This window comes from Ambystoma mexicanum, chromosome 8 (genome assembly GCF_040938575.1).
Source record: "Ambystoma mexicanum isolate Mex_15411 chromosome 8, UKY_AmexF1_1, whole genome shotgun sequence".
NCBI classification, from domain to species: domain Eukaryota; kingdom Metazoa; phylum Chordata; class Amphibia; order Caudata; family Ambystomatidae; genus Ambystoma; species Ambystoma mexicanum.
The window spans coordinates 1,000,459,577-1,000,480,192 of NC_090929.1; the positions used below are offsets into that span (position 1 = coordinate 1,000,459,577).

A 20,616-nucleotide genomic window follows, 5' to 3' on the forward strand; every position below is an offset into this window, starting at 1 on the left:
GAGGGCTGCCAACAGAGGCACAAGCAAAGCTAGATAAAATAGTGGGCATTGAAGCTAAAAGGATGGGACAAGATACAAGCGCATATAGTAAATTGTTGCAAGCAAAAGCATGAAAAAGAAAGGTTAAAGGAAGAGCAAGCGCAGTGGGCAGAAGCAAAGTTAGTGCAGAAAAAGCTAGCAAAGGCGAGTATGGAAGGTGCAGTAGTCACAAATGCGTGTGTTTTGCACATACATTATTTGTATGCCTCTGCATAGCCGAAGTGATTAGTTTTGTGGTAGTACGTCTGTATATTTGCATCGGTTTGTGTTCATTCAACTCTACTACACACGTCTGAAATATAGCTACATTTTTTGAAACCGTTATCTTAAGTTGCCCCTGTAATTTTCAAATGTTGATACATAAATCCAAGCTGAATGCCAAAAATCTTGAAAATCAAAAATGAGCCAGTTTCACCATCATATCCTCGAAAAGCGTTTTGTAGGTCCATGAAAAATCCAATGCAAACATAAATAAAACACAAAAAATGTTTTTCAACATGAAAACATTAATCACACTTCCTCATGCTTGGCGTGTGTGTACGGAGGGCCAGGTTTTCTTTTCAACAAATTTGGCAAACTTTAATGGACAAGGTCAAAAGTTAGAGGAAAAGGTATTCCCCGTTTCCTGGGAATTGCAAAATCGCAATGTGCGCCGCGCCCCCCCCACACCCACACACCCACCCACCCACCCACACACCCACACACCCCCCCCCCCCCCAAAGACCCCAAGTTCATGAACTACTGGAACTAAACCCCATATCACAAGCAGTGCAATGATTTATCAGTCCCCTGACCATAGCAAAACCAAAAAGGTGCAGGCTGTAAAGTTTTTAATCAATCATAACCACTGGCACAGCTCTGGCAACCCTCCAGACCATTTCAGACTACCAAGCCATTACAGAAGGAGAAAGACCATACGCAAATCAGGCTTGGCCCCACCCTAAAGGGAGTGGGGGGTCCAGACTGAACTGCTAGGTCACATCCCTTATGCTTGAGACCACAAGCATCCCCTTACCATTACAAGCAAACATGTACTGCTAACCCGTGCAGTGCCTCTAAAAGACTATAAAAAGTTGTTGTCCTATTGCAAAAACGCGCGGTGGCACGGTGCTGCACTAACATAAATCCACGTGCGCAATTGCATTAGTGCAAATGAAATTAAACACACAAAGCATTTGCACACTTGCAAAAAATGTTTGAGGGCGCCCAATTGCAGAATAATTGCATCCTGTGTATTATTTCCATATATTTTGGCACTAGTGTAAGGTTTGGCCTAGTGCTAATAGGGCACGCTATTAGCACTAGGGCGAATATTACCATGGAGTAAAAATGCATTAAATAGGGATTTGCACTGGGGCAATCTTTGTCCTAGTGATACAGTGTACAATTTACTTGCAGCGATGCAAAGTTTCTGTAATAAGTCTAAGCAACGACAAAGACGCAAATACAATATGTGTGTAGTGAACCCATTTCGTAAAATATTATAGTAGTACGCACGTTGAAATAGAGTGAACATCCAAAATGTCCCCACATATTTGATTTAACAAGAACAATAGTAAATTAGCGCAGGACAGGTCAGCTGGGACAGCTCCTGTTGGTTTGTAGTAGTACACGCACACTTCTGGCTTGATGTGACTTCCTGGTAAGGGAATGGGGGCGGGGGTGGATAAAACAGCTGAGGCACAACTGCCAAGCGAGTCTCTAATGAGGTGGGCTCGTCTGCATTTTACGTTGTAGTGAGACTCTGCAGGCAATCCGACGGATCAATTAATCCATCATGCTAGTAACAGAATAAAGGCATTAGATGTGTGCTTTATTCTTGTAACGCGCCAACTATGAAGGAAATTACTTCTAGGCGCGGGAGAATGAAATCCGATGCAGCGTTTCTTAAAAAACAAAACTGCGTGCTGGCCAAAGAAAGGTTTCACAATAACCACGCCTTCCATTAGACTTCCAGCGGAGATTCGTACGGCTGGGAACCTAAAATATGAAGACGGTTGACGGCTCGAGGGTTGAGCGCTGCACTTGACTTACAGTTCATGGCAGCAAATCTCAGCCGGAGAGGGGCAGGAATCCTGCGCCACGAGCTACGCATGTCCTGTCAGCGCGAGGAGCGTCCTGCCTTGTCATCCATCCACCTTCTCAACTCGGGAGCTTGCGCAGCAACCGCCTCCGAGAGGACTCTTGAGTTTATCATTAACCACAGCTGTGCGATTGAAGAGAGCCAGGAGACGACGCAGGTTCAGGTGTATGAGTGAAATAACTGTCCATTTTACTGTTCGTATTAGAAAATACGCATTCTTGCACGGCATGTTTCGAACACATAGAGGGGAACACTTCAAAACTAAGAGTGCTCGCGTTAACAGGAGCTCGGGACATTAAGCGGTAGCGAACACGCGGCTATGTGGCGCCTATTAACCTAACGCGCATTATGAACAAAAGGCTCTCCCCCCGCCCCTTGTACATGAAGTATGTCAGCGCAGCAGATATCACACGCGCAGTCAGGTAACCCGCTAGAAATAGGCTGACGGCAGTTTCTCAAAGGAGCTGGAAATAATTCCGCAGGGATTACCTGTGGTTACAGAAGGAGCCTCATCGCTGTTTTTAGGGCATGCTTCATCTGCGGCAGGGGATCCGGTGCTGCAGGCTCCCTCCCTGGTTTCAGGGATGCTCGAGGAGGGGCGGGCGGAGCTTGGCAACGCCTCCATTCTGCACCAGCTGCTGCCTGGCTACAGAAGGTGCCGGCGTATCTTGCTCAATGTTACAGGGGGGCGAGGATGGCTCTGCACCCAATGACAGCGGCCGGAGTCCAGGAAATACAATGGCACCTGTTTCACGTTGCCAAGGTTCCTAACACAATAATATTTTTCACAGAGCACATTTTTTTTTCTCATTTAAACGTCATTGGGATGAATTTATATTTCGCAATTAAAGCAGCAGTGGTAGAGACACGTGCATAGGTTTTATTGCGCAAGAGGAAGCTACCGTCAACAACGTTACATAGCATAACCTGCCATGCCATTAACCATGGGAGAATCCAGCGTGGTAGAAGTGGAGGGCAAAATATGGGAACTGGGTTCTCTCCATGTGTGCTCAAAGAAGGGCGTAACCAGTGATCTTCTTGGCTTCTATGCCCCACTCTGACATTACCACTACAGTCTAGAAAAGTGCTATCTGGTGAATTTGTAAAGTGAGGGGGTGTAAAAGTTTTCCCTGAATTGGCACCAGGGAGTGAACCTAAACTACTCCAGAAGGGTTTTGGGTGGTTCTTCGCCTTAGATTTTTTTTTCAAATAATAGGTTTTGCAGTACAAAGTTCAGTAAAAATAGATGAAGTAGGGCTGCCCCTAAAGAAAAGGGTTACGGCCTATCTCACAAATATATGCCATCGTTGCAGTGCTTTCAGGAAGGGTTCTGCCCAAACCAGATCATGGGGTCTATCCCACTTTGATGCTGGCTGTGCCCAAAGAAAGTAAGGACACTGGTTTAACAATATATGCCAGCCTTGCCACTGTACAACACATTTGCAGGCTGATATAGCACCTAAAGAAAACATGAGGCCTGTCTCAATAATATATTCTCCCCCACTGCCCTCCTTTCATGCTACAAATGCTCGAATAAATTCCTGCCGCGTCTCTAAATATACACCTGTGCCGTACCCCAGTTCTATATCATGTTGCTCTGAGTACAACAAACTGCCCATTTGCTCCTAGAGTGCACACACTTACATTCACAGCCATTGGGGCGTTCATAGGTGCAGGGGGTGGGAGTAATTCTGTTAAGAATTGTTCTCCCAATTACTCCTCACCAAACCATTGTTATGCATCAAGAGGTTGGTTACCGCATCCAGGCTGCCCAGGGTCTTGGGGACCCCCCTGTCCCTCGGCTATCACATTAGTGTGGGCTGTTGCTATACTGCCTGAAGCATCCTCCGAACTCTGTGCCTGTGCCACTCGTGACTAACCCTCTAATCTATCTCAGAAGGCACCCTTTTCCTCAAAGCTCCACGCCATAACACCTTTTCGTCCTTCCTTCCCTTCTCACTTCCACTGACTACACGCCTGTGTAACGTGTACTATTGTGCTACTATACCCGTTCGCCAAAAAACTAATTTAGCTGTGTTCTCATCCTGCATTGACCTTGCTGTTGCTCTAAAATCGAATTTAGCTGTGGTCACATGCTGCATTGATTTTATTGCATCTAAAATCGAATTTAGCTGTGTTCTCATTCTGCATTGATTTTGCTGTTGCTCTAAAATTGAATTTAGCTGTGTTCTCATCCTGCATTGATTTTGTTGCCTCTAAAATAGATTTTAGCTGTGCTCACATCCTGCATTGACCTTGCTGTTCTAAAATCGTTTTAGGGCGTGCACATCCTGCTTTCATGGGAATGTGCTGACTGGTTCCCCCCTCATACCCCTGTTCTGGTCTGTTATACGTTCCTGCACCCTCTTCATTTTCCATTGTTTCTTTCCTATCCTGTCTGTTTCTCCCTGTGTGCTTGCTCCCTCCTTGCCTATCTCCTCCCACGTACTGCAACTGCTCTACCTGGTTAAGTGTACTACACTCTGTGACCCTCACTATGGCACTTTCTATCTCCTCCATCTTCTCTAAATGCTTCTCCATCTCCTATCCTTCACCTTTCACTAAGTCTGGCAGGAAGAAACTCAAGAAGGACACACTGACCTCCAACCCAGGCCTTCCTATGGCTGACACCAACATCAGTGCTTACGGCAGAGAGACTCTCACTAGCATCCGCTTTGTCATTCCTTCCCCCCACCTATGGACGCTCCATATGGCCCCTATGCTCTCTCCTTACTACTCCTCACACATAAGTGGTGGCACCCGCTGGGAGGCCGTTCTTGCCTCCTCTTTCACCTCCAGCACCATCATAAAAGTCTATCGAAACGGCCCCATCCTAGTACAAGGGCCTCAACCCAACCTCTTACTTTTGGATAGGCTCCTTCCTCGCCTTATCAACTTTCCTCTTTCCTCTTTGCGGGCTCCCTTGCCACCTGTCTCTACACCCACCCAGGCTCCCTTGCCAACTATGCCCACCCTGGCTACCTTGTCTCCTACCAACCTCACCACCTCACTCACAACTCCCCCCTTGTTGCTTTCAAGGGGGGAGTTGCTCCCTTGCCTACTCACACTACACGGACAACCTCGTCAGCCTCTTCCACCATGCTGCCCTGGCAGCATGGTGGAAGCTACCACTGCTTCTGGAGCTCCCTGGCCACTTCCTACCTCATTCTCTCAGGCACTCTTGCCACTTGCGAGGGGACCTCTGTCCCCTGCACCCCCTGCATATGTCCTTCAAAAGTGGTAACCTGCTCCATGTGACCACACTAAAATCTCGGTCTGCTGTCAAGCACCCCTCTGACATCTGCCACCTCCTGGAACTCCTTGACCTTGATGTTCTTGCTCTTACTGGGTAGGTGAAGTTGGAAAGATATTATTAGTAACAACTACAGAAATATTCCAAAATCAAATTTATTAGGAACATTTTTTTCTTCAATTTTTCAACACTGTTTGCTCATAGAGCACATAAATCCATATACACTAGACATCGTCAGATTCATTCCACCATGCATACACAATCTCACTCATGCACATCCAATGATAATTTTAAACAAAAAAACGGGTATTCAAGACCCTTCTGTATCATTTCATTACACCAAATCAACTGCCAGTATGTATTTCAGTTCAACAGCACTTTGGCTTATTAACACAATCTACATAGGAGGGAGCTTTTCAAAGTTAGCCTTATATTTCTCGACCTTCTTCAGGATATGGGTAGATCTTCAATATTGCCTAACCCAGATAACACCAAAATCTAAAAACAAACAGTACATAACATATTACTATCCAGCCTCTTAATTTTTTAGACACAGATCAATTGTGTGTATAAGTCTTTGTTTATTATACTAGTTAACACACCTCCAAGTAAACTTCATGGCGGTAGTGTCAACTGTGGAACTAATCCTCAATGCTCCAAAGGAATGAATTCAGAGAAACCTGAAAACGAGAGGGGACACAAGCACTAAGTAAACAGGGAACTCTCTCTCTATGGGTCACATTTTTGGCTCTAGGAAACGAGGTATGATGGATTCACTCTTCTCCCTCCACTTACTTTTTACTAGAGCAGAGTCCATTTCTCACATTCTTTTAGTCGGTTGGCATCGCAAGTCATCATTCGGCCAGTTTTGCACATGTACATCACACGCTGATCATCTTGTTCCAATTGCCTATAAGGAAACATGATGGGCACAATTTTAAAAGCCCTGAGGACACGTAGGTGAAGGCATTTTCACAATCAAATTATTGTGTCACTTGACAAGCTTCATGTCGGGGAGTAGGAAGTACAAAACTCACAAAAATGGTGGTCTAAAACCATTTTTGTATGTCCAACTCTCTTACTGGTGCAACAATCGCCTGCTGCAGAACATTATTTTCAGTTTTCTTGAATCCCGCGTTTTCAGCTCTGATGGAGTGAATGACCGAGTTAGCAACTATGCAATGGTGTGTCACCACATTCATCTCATTACATAGATGCCATCCAAGGTGCATAATTAGCCTTCAGTGGGGCGTTACATATATGTGCTATTCCTTGATTCCATGAATGTATACGCATAGTCACAAGCACTTGCTTATCTATTCCTTCATACCCGTTAGCTCTCATATTGCCGGATACTAGCAAAACATGAGCGATCATCATCAGGTTTTACTAAACCCGTTTGACATTAGGGTTTCCCTCAGGTTCTCCTCCCTATGCCCACTCACCTCGCCACGTGGTCCGGAGCTGCAGGTCATGCTCTCTGTTAAATAAGGAGCTGCATGAGGTATGGCTTACCCTACAGTGGCTCGTTACATGCCGGGCATCCATGAAGCAATGCCACGGACGCGGCGAGCTCCGACAGGCACTCGATTAATAATAATAAATAATAATATTATTTGATCTCAAACAGAGATCATCTCCAAATGAACACAATGCACTAGCAATTTGGGACGCATTATTGCGGGACTCACCTGCAAGTTGCCCTGTACTCCAACTGGCGTCCCAGCTCCAAAAGTCAAGGTGGGCGGTTCGCACAGCACCCAAGCCAAAAATGGGCATGGGGAATCGTTGCTGCCATTAGTAAAAGTAGAAAGAGGACTGGGTTTCTACCGTAAGAGCACCAAATCGAGATGTAAATAAATTATTTTTTTACATACTTAATCCTCAACGGGATGCAAGGTGCGGACATCCCAGTTGGGAGGAACAAGGAAAGTCCCCAAATTTGGTGCACACCTGCTAGGTGGTCGTTCATTAAAAGGGGGAGTTTCTTGAATCAGTCTAATCCAAAATCGCATATTGTTGTCCCTCTATCCAATGAGCAGTTAGTGGCTCCACTAACTCACAAGGAACCACATTCTCTGCCTTCAATATATTTTGAGGTACATTGCTTGTCTACTGGATCCCTAATCTGCAGTATAGTCATGTGGTGGGGCATATGGATTCGGAGTACTAATGATTCCACAACCAATTTGTTCCACTCAACTGATATGTTGAGGCCGCGTCTGACCGTATCAAGGGAGTATATCCACCTCTGTTCCACTCTGTGCAAAATGGTAGATACATCCCCTCCCCGTCTTGGTGCTCTTATGGTCTGAAGTATGAACCATCTAACATCCCGATCAGTATGACCAGCTCTGGTAAAATGTTCGACCACGGGTTGGTCTTGTACTTTATTTCTTATGCAGGATTGATGTTCTGAAATCCTTTGACAAACCTGTCTTGTAGTATTTCCCTCATATAGCATATTACATGGGCAAGAAATAATATAACTGGCATTTTTTGTTAAACAATTAGTATGCCCCTTCATTTGCCATTTAACGTTGCCATATTCAAAAGAGCGCCTTGTCTTTGTTAAAGGGCAAGCAGCACAATTACCGCATTTGTAATGTCCAATGATGGGTGTTAACCCCCACTGATCCCTCACAGTTTGGTTTACGTCAGTGTCAGTATATGTGTGGACCAATTTCTGTCTTTTGGTATTAAGTTTAAAGGCTTTTTCGCCAGACTTCCTGCTTGTCTCACCAACTGTCAGTTTTTATTATTACTTTTCTTAAGTGCATTGCTGATCGGTGAGTATGTAGAGACACAGATCAACCGGTCATTGGTAGGTTTACCTTTTGGGGTCAGGCAAATCTCTGGATGTGTGTTCAGTGCCCTTTTATAATTCTCTCTGACTAGCTTCTTGGGGTATCCCCTTTCGGTCAATCTTCCCTTCAATATTGTTGAGTGATCCTTGAGCTCATTCTTATTGGTGCAATTTCTTAGAATTCAGAAAAGTTGCCCGTAGGGTGAATTCAGTCTAATCCCATCTGCATGGAAGCTTGAATAGTGGAGGACAGATTTTTTATCTGTCTATTTTCTGTAGAGTGTCGTTTCCAGCATTGTTTCGTTCTTCCGGATCAATAGATCCAGGAAGCTAACTTGTGTCAGGTCCCTTTCAATTGTGAATCTAATGTGGGGATCGCATGTGTTAATCCATTTAAAGAAATCAAGGCGGGAGATGCTCGACCCTCTCCAGATTAGAAACACATCATCTATAAAGCGTTTCCGCACAACCAAGTTGTCTCCAAAGTCCTGTTGTTTCAACCTGTTTTCTGGCCCCAAAATGTATAGATTATCGAAGTTAGCCTTATACAAACTTATACAAACTGGCCACATCAGCTGCAAATGTTGCACCCATACTCACACCTCCCAGTTGTTTGTAGAGATGTTTCTTAAAGAGGAGGAAGTTTTCACTCATCGCTAAACGCACGCATTCCAAAATAAAGCCTGTTGGTGGTGACTGAGGCATGGGGCGTTTATCCAGGACTGTGCCCAATACATCCAAGCATTGCATCTGGAGGATTGACGTGTACAATGATTCCACATCCATTGTAAAAAGGATGTTGTCTTTGTTTATCTTGATACCATTAATGATATTAATCATGTCTGTGGTGTCTTTAATATAAGCTGGCATTTGTTGAACAATGGGTTTGAGGAAAAATTCGGTGTAGATGTATAAAGGTTCTAACAATTAATCTATAGCCGATACTATCGGTCTCCCTGGTGGATTTCTTGTGTTTTTATGCACTTTTGGAAGTACATAGAATGCCCCTTTCTTAGGATGGTTTTTACATAGAAAGGCGCATTCCTCTTTACTCACCCATTCTTCATGAGTTGCATGTTTCATCAAACTTGGGATTTCCTCTTGAAGTCTATCTGTTGGGTCTTGCTCTAGTTTCTTATACGATCCGTCATCTCCCAGGAGTCTTAGACATTCTTCATAATATTTATTGGTATCCATTATGACGACACCTCCACCTTTGTTGGCGGGCTTGATGGTTATATAATGATTTTTACATAGATTTTTCAAACCCTCTCTCTCCTCTTTCTTCAAATTATCTGGATGATAATTCCTTTTTTTTTGTTTTAAGTTTCTTGTGTTTGTCTTATAACAATGTTTTCAAACGCCAAGATTTCAGGTGGACAGACATGTGGTGGGGGAGTAAGTTGTGATTCATTTTAAGGCCAGTAATATTTTTCACTTCATTGTGGGTCCCAATTTTTTCCAGTATTCTGGCTTGGTAAGTAAATTTCGAAGTAATGTTTTAATCAAATCTTTCGAAAGAATCGATGAAGTTCAATCTCACATGTGAATGCATCTGCTTTGGATACAGGAACAAAGGATAAACCTTTAACCAGTAGATCTAATTGCATCATAAAATGCCCTTTAATCGGTCTACAATCCTACGTGAAATTAAGGCAATTCCTGCCTTAAAGTACTTTACATCAGCCGACATTGAGGTAGTGAGCATTCCTTTTGGGTCTGACACAAGCATTGCCGAAGTAACCCTGAAATCAAGACTGGGTATGGACTTAATTTTGGGGGAGGCAACGGCGTGGGACAAAAGAGGTCTGAGGATTTCCATGGTATGCCCTGTACCAGCGACTGCTCACCCAGACTATTTAGAGAGGCTGGATAAATCAGTAAGACCCAATAGTAAAGAAGGCAACCTTGTAAACCCAGTGAATATATGGGAAATGGTTCCTGAGATAATCTCACAGGTATTCCTCAGAATGGGCATCTCCCAGCAGAAGCTCTAGTGAAGAAGCAGATAAAGGTACTATCATGGAACACTAGAGGTTATACCTCCTTCTCCCAAGAACCAAGGAAATCACAAATCTTTAATACAATGGATCTGATATTATTTCAAGAGACTTGGTTGACATGTGGGGTGGGAATAGAGGGTTTTGCTATTTTTCAGCAGTTGGCCTTGGGATCAGAAGGGGGTAGACCTATGGGGGATCTCCTCGTGGCCTATAGCAATGAGCTCTTTATGTCTTCTAAAATACTATCAAATGTAAGACAAGGCATCTTATTGGTGAGAGTGACGAAAAGAGGAGTCAATGTGGGTAAGAGTTGGATTATTGTAAACCTGTATAGTAATCCTAATGTTACTTCATTTGATTTCCTGCACAACCTCTCAGATGCTCTGGTAGAATGTTCTTTGCAGTTTCCGGCTGATGATTTGATTATTGCTGGTAACCTAAACTCACAATGTATCTCCATAGTGGATGTAATCTCGGGCAAGACCCGACACAAAACTAGTAATGGAAAAATATGGGTGGAGTTTATGCGTGAGTGGGGTCTCAAAATGTTTAATGGCAATATTAAGGGGGACATCCCTAATGCTCCGTCCTGGCGTAGAGGCAACGCTTTCTCTACGATCGACTATCTCTTTGTCTCAAGATCTATTTTTGATAGTTGCACTGATCTCTGTTTGGGGGAGGGAAATACTGATGACCATGTAATGCTAAAGGCAACTCTGGGTTATGAGGGGGATACAGGGGCGGTGATTTATGGTCAGGAGCTGTCAACTAATGGCGCATGTAATGCCATAAGGAGATTCGAGAAGGGGGGAAAAATCCTAAACTATGAATTGAGGGAACAGGTCTCCCAACTCTCTGACCAACAACTAACAAAATCTTGTAACCCTGGTGGTTTCTCTCTGTTTCTTTCCAATGTGGCCACCTCTGAATCCAATCCCCAGAAACAGCATTAGATTCATAAACATACTTTCAATGTTGAAATAATAGTGAAAAAAAAAAAGAACTCGGATTGCAAACAGCGAAGCTAAAGAGATCCTGTCCAGTTGTGGGATTATATAAGGAAGGTATTAGACTCCTTAATAATAACTACAGGAACTGGCTAAGAGCTCATAGGCACCTTATGCTTCAACAAGACAGTGAGAGAATGCTCTCTGCGCTACTGTCTAGAAACTCGAGAAATTTCTGGGCAATGGTCGGGATGAAGGAACTATCCCAGGACCAGAAACATGATTCTGTTATTCAAGAACAGGCCTGGAGTGAGCATTTTGCCAGGGTCTATGATTCGCCGAACTCAACAGATGGGGAGACAAATACTGTGATCAAGTGGTCCCTTGATTTTACCGCTAGTGATCTTGAACAACTGATAAGGAAATCCTCAACCTCAAGAGAGGCGGGACCAAATGGTCTAAGTAATTCTATCTTCGAAATTAACCCACTTTTGTGGGCTAGGGTTTTGAAAAAAATATTTGTTTGTTTGTTTGTTTGTTTTTTGACAACATAATTACTTCAAAGAGTGTCCCAGATTCATGGAAAAACTCCATAGAAAAACTCCATAGTAATACCGATTTACAAAAAGGGGGATAGACTTTTGGCAGCAAATTATCGTCCGATTTCCCTCTTGGATGCAGACAGCAAAATCTTTACTGGTCTCGTCTTAGAGGAATTAGAAGCCTGGGCAAAAGTTAAAGGTATCATCCCTAGGCACCAATCGGACTTTAGGAAGGGTCTATCGACATCTCTTAATGGGCTAGTATTGAGTTGCTTGGGCTCGCCCGCGTTTCAAGGGGGGGGGTTCCCCCTCTTTGTGGGATGGATAGATCTTTCCCAGGCCTTCGACACAATTGATAGGAAAAAGTTAGATGCATGGGGGATTTCCCCCAGTTTATTATCTATCCTGAGAGAATTACATCATAACAACTTGATGCAAGTGAGGCTTAGTAGATAAGGCCTCGTGTCAAACGCGATCAGGATAGAAAGAGGAGTCCGTCAGGGTTGTTTACTAGCTCCCTTCCTGTTCATTTTCTTTATGGCGGACCTAGCTGGATGGTTGGAGGAAATAGGTTTAATCTCACCCTTATTGGGAAGAATAAAAATCAACTGGTTGGCTTGCGCAGATGACGTTGTAGTCCTATATTATTCTCAAGTAGGGCTGCCACGTCTTCTGTGTGCCTTGGAAAATTATGCTTGCAAGAATAATCTAACTATTAATCTGACGAAGTCAAGATATTAATATTCAAACATCCTAGAAAGGCAGTTAAGAACTATGCCTGGAATCTGGACCAGCTGCCAGTAGAGATTGTCTCGGAACTGACTTATCTGGGTGCAACACTCGGTTCTTTCCCAACGAAAGGTAGTTTGTTGCAATCAATTGACCGAAAATTGGTAAAGTTGGCAGCTCAAATGAAGAAAATCAAATCCCAATTTTGTAAATTCTCCATATTTCCACTTGTTAGATTCTACATTGGCAAGGTAGTCCTGATAGTTCTGTTTGGCTTGGACTATAATTCTTTAGCCATGGATATTGAGTGGGACAGAATTGAAGCCAAGTTGCGGAAACAAACCCTAGGTCTACCAGATTGTGTCCCAATAACCGCCCTACGATATGAGCTAGGCCTGTCATCGCTTAGATCATGGTTGCAATGGAAGTGGATGACACTTTATAGATTAGTACTATTCCACCTAGGAATTTGCTCTTTCAGGTAGTTGCACATGAGATGCTTCTTGGCAAAAATGGGTTCTTACTTAAATGTAAGCAAACATTTTCATAATTCCCTGCCAGATCCGAGTGTGATGTTGACCTTCTCCTGCAGAATCAGAATCCAGTAAGATTGAAGGATAAGATGAAGCAGTTTGATTGGATAGACACTATGGGCAGTATGAGGAAGGCAAAGAGATCTGCCTCATTAACATCGATTGATAAGTGTCTGTCTGTAGTGCCTGCCAATCTATCAAAGTCACCGGATCACTCCTTAAGAACATCTTTCTTGAGATTTTGATTAAATCTGCTTCCCACCCGGGAGATACTGGCAACCGGAGATGGGGAGGGCAATACCGTACCGACCTGTGATAAGTGTGATGGTAATGAGGTCCAGACGACCAAACATTTACTAAATGCCCGGGTACTTGGAGCCTGAGGGTTAGAAGATTTGGCTGTTTTGTTTATCATGAATCCTGGTTGAACACTGATGAATTCTGGGGGAGACTATCAGCAGGTTATGAGCCTGGTATCTCGCTAGATGTCATTAGAACCTTAAGGGAACTCAGATTGATCAGTGATGGAGATCGATAGGGGAGAGAGGGAAACTTTCAGATCCCTGGTATGGTTTATGTTTAATTTGATTTCTGTTATTTTTTTATAGGTTTTTGCTGTGATTTCCGTAGGCTTTCTTGTTTTTATCTTTGATTGGTGTGCCTTTTCTTTTTAGGGTCCTTCTGCGGCAACAATCCCCTTTCTCTCTCTTCTTATTTTCTTCCCTTTTCTTTTTTTAATGGTTATGTCTTAACCTTATTTGAATAAGGGAAAATGTTTTTGCTGTAATTGTTTTAACTGATTCAATTTTATCATTCTGTTTTGTATTACTTGGTATGTGTTTAAAGTCAAATTTTGGCTATTGCACAATAAATAATTTAAAAAAAAGTAGATCTAATTCAGCAGTTGTCATAATGGATGAAGACAGATTAAAAATGGGTATTTTGTCCATAACTACTGGTTTTGGTACCATTGGCGGGTGCGCATGCCTTGTCTGAATTGTTGTTGCCTCTGTCTCGGAAGTCCCCTTTGGCCACCCCCCTTTGAAAAAACCTTGCTGTTGGGGTTGTTGTTCTCTTGTGGTCCAAGAGCTGGGTCCTGGTCGACCACCACTTGATTGATCAGAATCACTGGAGGACCCCGATGTATTGGAAAAGGTAACGTACCTATTGGGTCTTCGGTTGTATTGTCCGCTTGTTGTTTCTCTGTAGGAACAGTAAGGATAGGTATTCTCTTCCTTATAGTTATTAAGATCTTTTTTGAATGTATTGATTTTGTGATCGAGGTTCAACTGTTTGAATTTATTTAACTCCTCCTCAAGTTTTTCTAATTGCTTTTTAGCTTCTCGTATGGATTTATTCTCAGAGAATTCCTTCTCTAATCGCTCCATTTCCTGACTTTGTGCCTTGGCTTCCTCTTCGGCAGTCTCTATTATTAAAATAATCCAGTGCCTGGAGCATTTGTTTCTTACCCCACTAAAGTTCTTCTGGAATCTAGGATTAGCAATAAATAATCTGGGAATGTTCCTCACCTGGAGGCCTTTAGGTATTATTCCTCCCTTCAGATACCGTAACATGAAACTTCCATGTAGTTGGGTCCAAATCAATTAGAATGAGTTCAAGGATCAATCAACAATATTGAAGGGAAGATTGACAGATAGGGGATACCCCAAGAAGCTAGTCAGAGAGAATTAAAAGGGCACCAAACACAAATCGAGAGATTTTCCTGACCCTAAAAGTTAAACCTACCAATGGCCGGTTGATCTGTGTCTCCACATACTCACCGCTCAGCAATGCACTTAAGAAAAGTATTAATAAAAACGGGCATTTGGTGAGACAAGCAGGAAGTCTGGCGAAAAAGACTATGTTTGTCTTTAAACGTAATACCAAAGGCAGAAATTGGTCCAGACATATACTGACACTGACATCAACCAAACTGTGAGGAATCAGTGGGGGTTACCCCCATCATTGGACATTACAAATGCAGTAATTGTGCTGCTTGCCCTTTTACAGAGACAAGACGCTCTTTTGAATATGGGAACATTAAATGGCAAATGAAGGGGCATACTAGTTGTTTAACAAAAAATGCCATTTATATTATTTCTTGCCCATGTAATATGCTATATGTGGGAAAGAATACAGGACAGCTTCGACAAAGGATTTCAGAACATCAATCCTGCATAAAAAATAAAGTACAAGACAAATCCTTGGTCGAACATTTTAGCAGAACTGGTCATACTGATCGGGATGTTAGATGGTTCATATTTCAGACCATAAGAGCACCAACACGTGGAGGGGATGTATCTATCATGTTGCAGAGAGTGGAACAGAGGTGGATATATTTCCTTGATACGGTCAGACACGATAAGTACTCTGAATCCATATACCCCACGACATGACTATACTGCAGATTAGGCATCCAGTAGACAAGCAATGTACCTCGAAATATATTGGAGCAGAGAATGTGCTTCCTTGTGAGTTAGTTGAGCCACTAACTGCTCATTGGATAGAGGGACAACAATATGCGATTTTGGATTAGACGGATTCCAGACACGCCCTGTTTGAATGAACGACCACCTAGTAGGTGTGCTCGAAATTTGGGGGCATTCCTTGTTCCTCCCAACTTGGATGTCTGCACCTTGCATCCCGTTGAGGATTAAAGCATGTAAGAAAATAATGTATTTACATATCGATTTGGTGCTCTCACGGTAGAAACCCAGTCCTCTTTCTACTGTTACTAATAGCAGCAACGTTTCCCCAGGCCCATTTTTTACTTGGGCACTGTGCGAACCGCCCGACTTGACTTTCAGAGCCGGGACGCCAGTTGGATTACAAGACAACTTGCAGGTGAGTCCTGCAATAATGCAACCGGATTTGCCAGTGAATTGTGTTCATTTGGAGATGATCTCTGTTCGAGATAACATAATCGAGTGCCTGTCGGTGCTCTCCAAGTCCGTGGCATTGCTTCAGGGATGCCCGACATGTAACGAGCCACTCTAGGGTAAGCCATACCTCACACAGCACCTTATTTAACGGAGAGCGTAACTCGTGGCCCCGGAACACGGGGTGAGGCGAGTGGGCACAGGGAGTAGAACCCGAGGTAAACCCTAATGTCAAACGGGTTTAGTAAAACCCGATGATGAGCGCTCATGTTTTGCTAGTATCCGGCAATATGAGAGCTAACGGGTATGAAGCAATAGATAAGCACGTGCTCGCGACTATGCGTATACATTAATGGAATCAAGGAATAGCACATATATGGAACGCCCCACTCCAGGCTAATTATGCACGTTGTATGGCATCAATGTAATGAGATGAATGTGGTGACACACCATTGCATAGTTGCTAACTCGGTCTTTCACTCCATCAGAGCTGAAAACCCGGGATTCAAGAAAACTGAAAATAATGTTCTGCAGCAGGCGATTGTTGCGCCAGTAAGAGAGTTGGACACAGCAGAAATCGGGATTTAGACCACCATTTTGGTGAGTTTTTTTACTTCTTACTCCCCGACATGAAACTTGTCAAGTGACTCGATAATTTGATTTTGAAAATGCCTTGACCTACGTGTCCTCAGGGCTTGTAAAATTGTGCCCATCATATGTTTCCTTACAGGCAATTGGAACAAGATGATCAGCGTGTGATGTACGTGTGCAAAACTGGCCGAATGGTGACTTGCGATGCCAACCGATTAAAAGAATGTGAGAAATTGACTCTGCTCTAGTAAAAAATAAGTTGAGGGAGTAGAGTGAATCCATCATACCTCGTTTCCTAGAGCCAAAAATGTGACCCATAGAGAGAGAGTTCCCTGCTCACTTAGTGCTTGTGTCCCCGCTCGTTTTCAGGCTTCTCTGAATTCATACCTTTGGAGCATTGAGGATTAGTTCCACAGTTGACGCTACTGCCATAAAGTGTACTTGGAGGTGAGTGTTAAGTAGTATAATAAACAAATACTTATACACACAATTGATCTGTGTCTAAAAAGTTAAGAGGTTGGATAGTAATATGTTATGTACTGTTTGTTTGTTTTTAGATTTTTTACGGAAGACATCTTCCACTTGATGGTATTATCTGGGTTAGGCAATATTGAAGCACTACCCATATCCTGAAGAAGGTTGAGAAATATAAGGCTAGTTTTGAAAAGCCCCCCTGTTACGACCAACACATATGTAGATTGTGTTAATAAGCCGAGGTGCTTTGAGCTGAAATACATAGTGGCAGTTGATATGGGTGTAATGAAATGATACACTAACGTGTGTTTTATGAAGAGCCTTGAATACCCATTTTTTTGTTTAAACATATCATTGGATGTGTTTGAGTGAGATTGTGTATGCATGGTGGAATGAATCTGACGATGTCTAGTGTATATGGATTTATGTGCTCTACAAGCAGTGTTGAAAAATGTAAAAAATATCTTTCCTAATAAATTTGATTTTGGAATATTTATGTAGTTGTTACCAATAATATCTTTCCAACCTCATCTACCAAGGTCCATTTAGTATATTACTGCATCACTTATGATCTTATGACTTACAATCATGGGTCCTCCTGCTACTAAAAAAACTGAATCTGGACCCCTCCATCCCCACAAATTACAGGCCCATCACTACTGTTCCCTTCCTGCTAAAAATTCTTGATAGAGTTGCTTACCTGCAAATCCAGCATTACCTAGAGTCTAACCAATTACTTGGATTACGTCAGTCTGGCTTCCGGCCTCAGCATGGAACAGAAACTGCCCTTGTTGACCTCAAAAGTCAGATTGACGAAATTAAAGATAAGGGCAAGGCCGCCATCCTACTCCTTTTAGATCTCTCAGCTGCCTTCGACTTGGTGGACCATAAAATACTCTGTAACCACCTCTCCTCTGCCGCCCACTTTTCCCCCTCTGCTGTCACGTGGATACAGTCCTTCCTAGCCAACAGAACCAGGAGGGTCTTCTCTCTGGAGGCAGCAGCAGACCCTATCCCTATTTCCTGTGGGGTCCCACAAGGTTCATGTGTTTCACCCACCCTTTACAATATCTTTACAAAGCCCCTCTTTGATAAACTGGACCATCTGGGTGTCACCTATACAAACTATGCGGACGACACCCAGATACTCCTCACTATCTCGGGCAATTACGTTATTGATGAAGCCAGGATCAATGAAATCTCCTCCGTCATTCAGGCATGGATGGCCACACATGGCCTCTGCCTCAATGACGAGAAGACCGAACTGCTTATTGTTGGTTCACCAAACAGTCTACAAAAACTAAGTCTAAATTACTCTAACATCATAATCGATGGCAACACCATCCCGGTCGCTAAAAATGTGAAAACTCTCAGCTTCTATCTTGATGCCAATGTTAACTTCACTAAACAAATTAACGCAACCGCGTATGCCACTGCATATACCGGAAAACTTATTAGAGCCTGTCGACCATTTCTCTCCCCTAACAGTTGCCTCATACTAGCCAGAGCCCTTATACAATCCAAACTAGATTATTGCAATAGTCCCTACTTAGGGGCCAACCAAGCGATAATCAATAAGCTCCAAGTCCTTCAAAATAATGCGCTACGGGCAGCGCTAAATATCCCCAGACGTGAGCACATCTCGGCCACCAGAACCAAATGCAGATGACTCACCATCCAACATAAAATCGACCTAAAAACACTCTGCCTGACGTACAAAGCTCTCAACAATTTAGCACCCCCATACCTGACTAACAAACTCACTATGAAACCCTCCGTTAGAACCACGAGATCTCCAACACCTTATGCCTAACAGTACCCAGATTTAATTCCAAAAGAGCCAGAGGTTCGAGCTTTACTGTCCTCGCCCCCCAACTCTGGAACACCCTGCCTCTGAGCATCAAATCATCCAAATCCTTTCATTCATTCAGGAAACGTCATTGGGTGGCTTCTGACAAATAGTCAACTTTGAAGCCAGACCTAGCTATATACTGCACTATATGTCCATGCCTCACCTATGTCAATATTGGGTGCTATCACCCCCACTGCCTGTATATAACTGCTATTTTAAATTGTTCTAGCATCACTGTTTATTACCTTGTTCTGTACCTTGCAACCTTGTACTAAGCGCCCCTATACTCCTGGGTCCGGAGCGCTATAGAAATAAAATAAACAAACAAACAAACAAACTTACCTGGAGGACCTGTGGTATTACAGGTATCCTTGTAATATAACCTTGCTCTTACTGAGACATGATTTAAGGACAGCTCTCTCACAAGTTTTGACACACTCCTCCCTGAAGGCTACAAGATCCTCTCTGCACCCAGGCCCAACAGGCCAGGAGGTGGAGTAGCTTTGATCTTTCCTGAGTGGATCCCTGTTTCCACTATTCCCACTCAGGTCTACTCCTCCTCCTTTGAATGCCTAGTCTGCAGGCTATTTCTCTCACATGTTGCCTCTCTTACTCTGGCCACCTTCTATCGGCCCCAAAGCCAGTCCACCCTCTTCCGACCCAGAATGGGCTGACCTTGCCTCTTCTCACCTATCCTCCTCATCCCAACTCCTCCTGCTGGGAGATCTTAACATCGATCTTGACTCTAATCACTCTTCAGGACCTTTCAGAAACCTATGTGACTCCCTTTCTCTTTCCATTCTACCCTCTGGTCCAACACACACCGCTGGCGACACCTTGGATGCTCTCATCACCACAGACATCCCACTCTCTCTTCCTCTCACTACTTCACTCTCATGGACTGATCATTCTCTTCTCTCTTCTCACTTGAAGCCCTCTTCTCCTTTGGCGACTGCATACCCTACACCACCTCCTGCCTTCAGGGACATCCGACCCTTGAAAAGAGTGTCAGTGTCTGCCTTTGATCCACATACTCTCCTCCTTCTACTCCTGCGGCTGACTCCCACCCTGTTTCAACCCTCTCCAACTTTCAATGTTCCATTTCCAATACTCTTGACATTCTTCCCCCTGTCATGAGGGTCCGACTGAAGCCTACCAAAAAGTGCAACTCTTTGTACCACTCCGATCTGGCTACCCTTAAACACAAGTACAGAGCAGCGGAACGTAAATGGGTGTTAAGGAAAGCGTCTCTTGGGCGCTGAGTACCTGAACTTCCGGTAGTTGATCATGGTGAGGTCGCCAGGCTGTCTGACTGATGGCTGCAGAAGGTGTAGCACGAGAAACCGGTGCAGCCCTCTCCCTGGTATCAACAGGGCTAGGGGTGGACCAGCTCCCAACGCCACAAGTGTGCACCTCCCTGAATTCTCGTGGCGCCGGGACAGTGCAAGCACTGTCAGGGAGGGCGGAGCTTGCAGACTGTACGCTGATAAATTACTTCTGAGATGACTCCGTAAGTAGGCTGATGATTAAAGGCAAATGTCCACAATTGAGGTTAGCAAGGTTCCAAGAAATGGCTGTGAGGCAATGGTAGAGCTGAGTAGAAAGTCCAAAGCAGAGGCTTCAAGGCTTAAGGAAGATGGCAGGAGGCAATTAGGCTGGTCAGAGGATAAAAGTCCACAGCTGAGAGAGGCTAGGCTTCAGGAAGGCTGCAGCAGGCAAAAGGCTGGAACAGAAGCATGGCTGAGAGGGAAGGAGTGGGAAGGAGAGGACCAAAGGCAGCCTAAGGGAGTACCAAGGGAAGAGAAGACCCAACCCCGAAGGGAATTGAAGGGAAAAACTGGAGGGAACAGGAAACCAACAAGGAAGATGGATGGCAGCGGAAGCT

At 43.8% G+C, this 20,616-nt stretch overlaps 1 protein-coding gene across 5 annotated transcripts in view; it reads right to left on the reverse strand.

Moving 5' to 3' along the window:
• Window positions 1-20,616, reverse strand: part of SLC45A1 (solute carrier family 45 member 1) — a 581,272-nt gene that overhangs the window by 428,690 nt on the left and 131,966 nt on the right. The window contains exon 1 of one of the 5 annotated variants that reach the window (XM_069610921.1): window positions 2,612-2,824. The exons of 3 other annotated variants lie outside the window; for them this stretch is intronic. The gene's annotated coding sequence lies outside the window, so the exon portion shown is untranslated. Of the gene's footprint in view, window positions 1-2,073; window positions 2,200-2,611; window positions 2,825-20,616 lie in introns of those variants that run through there. One more of the 5 variants, XM_069610918.1, reaches the window with a different exon arrangement.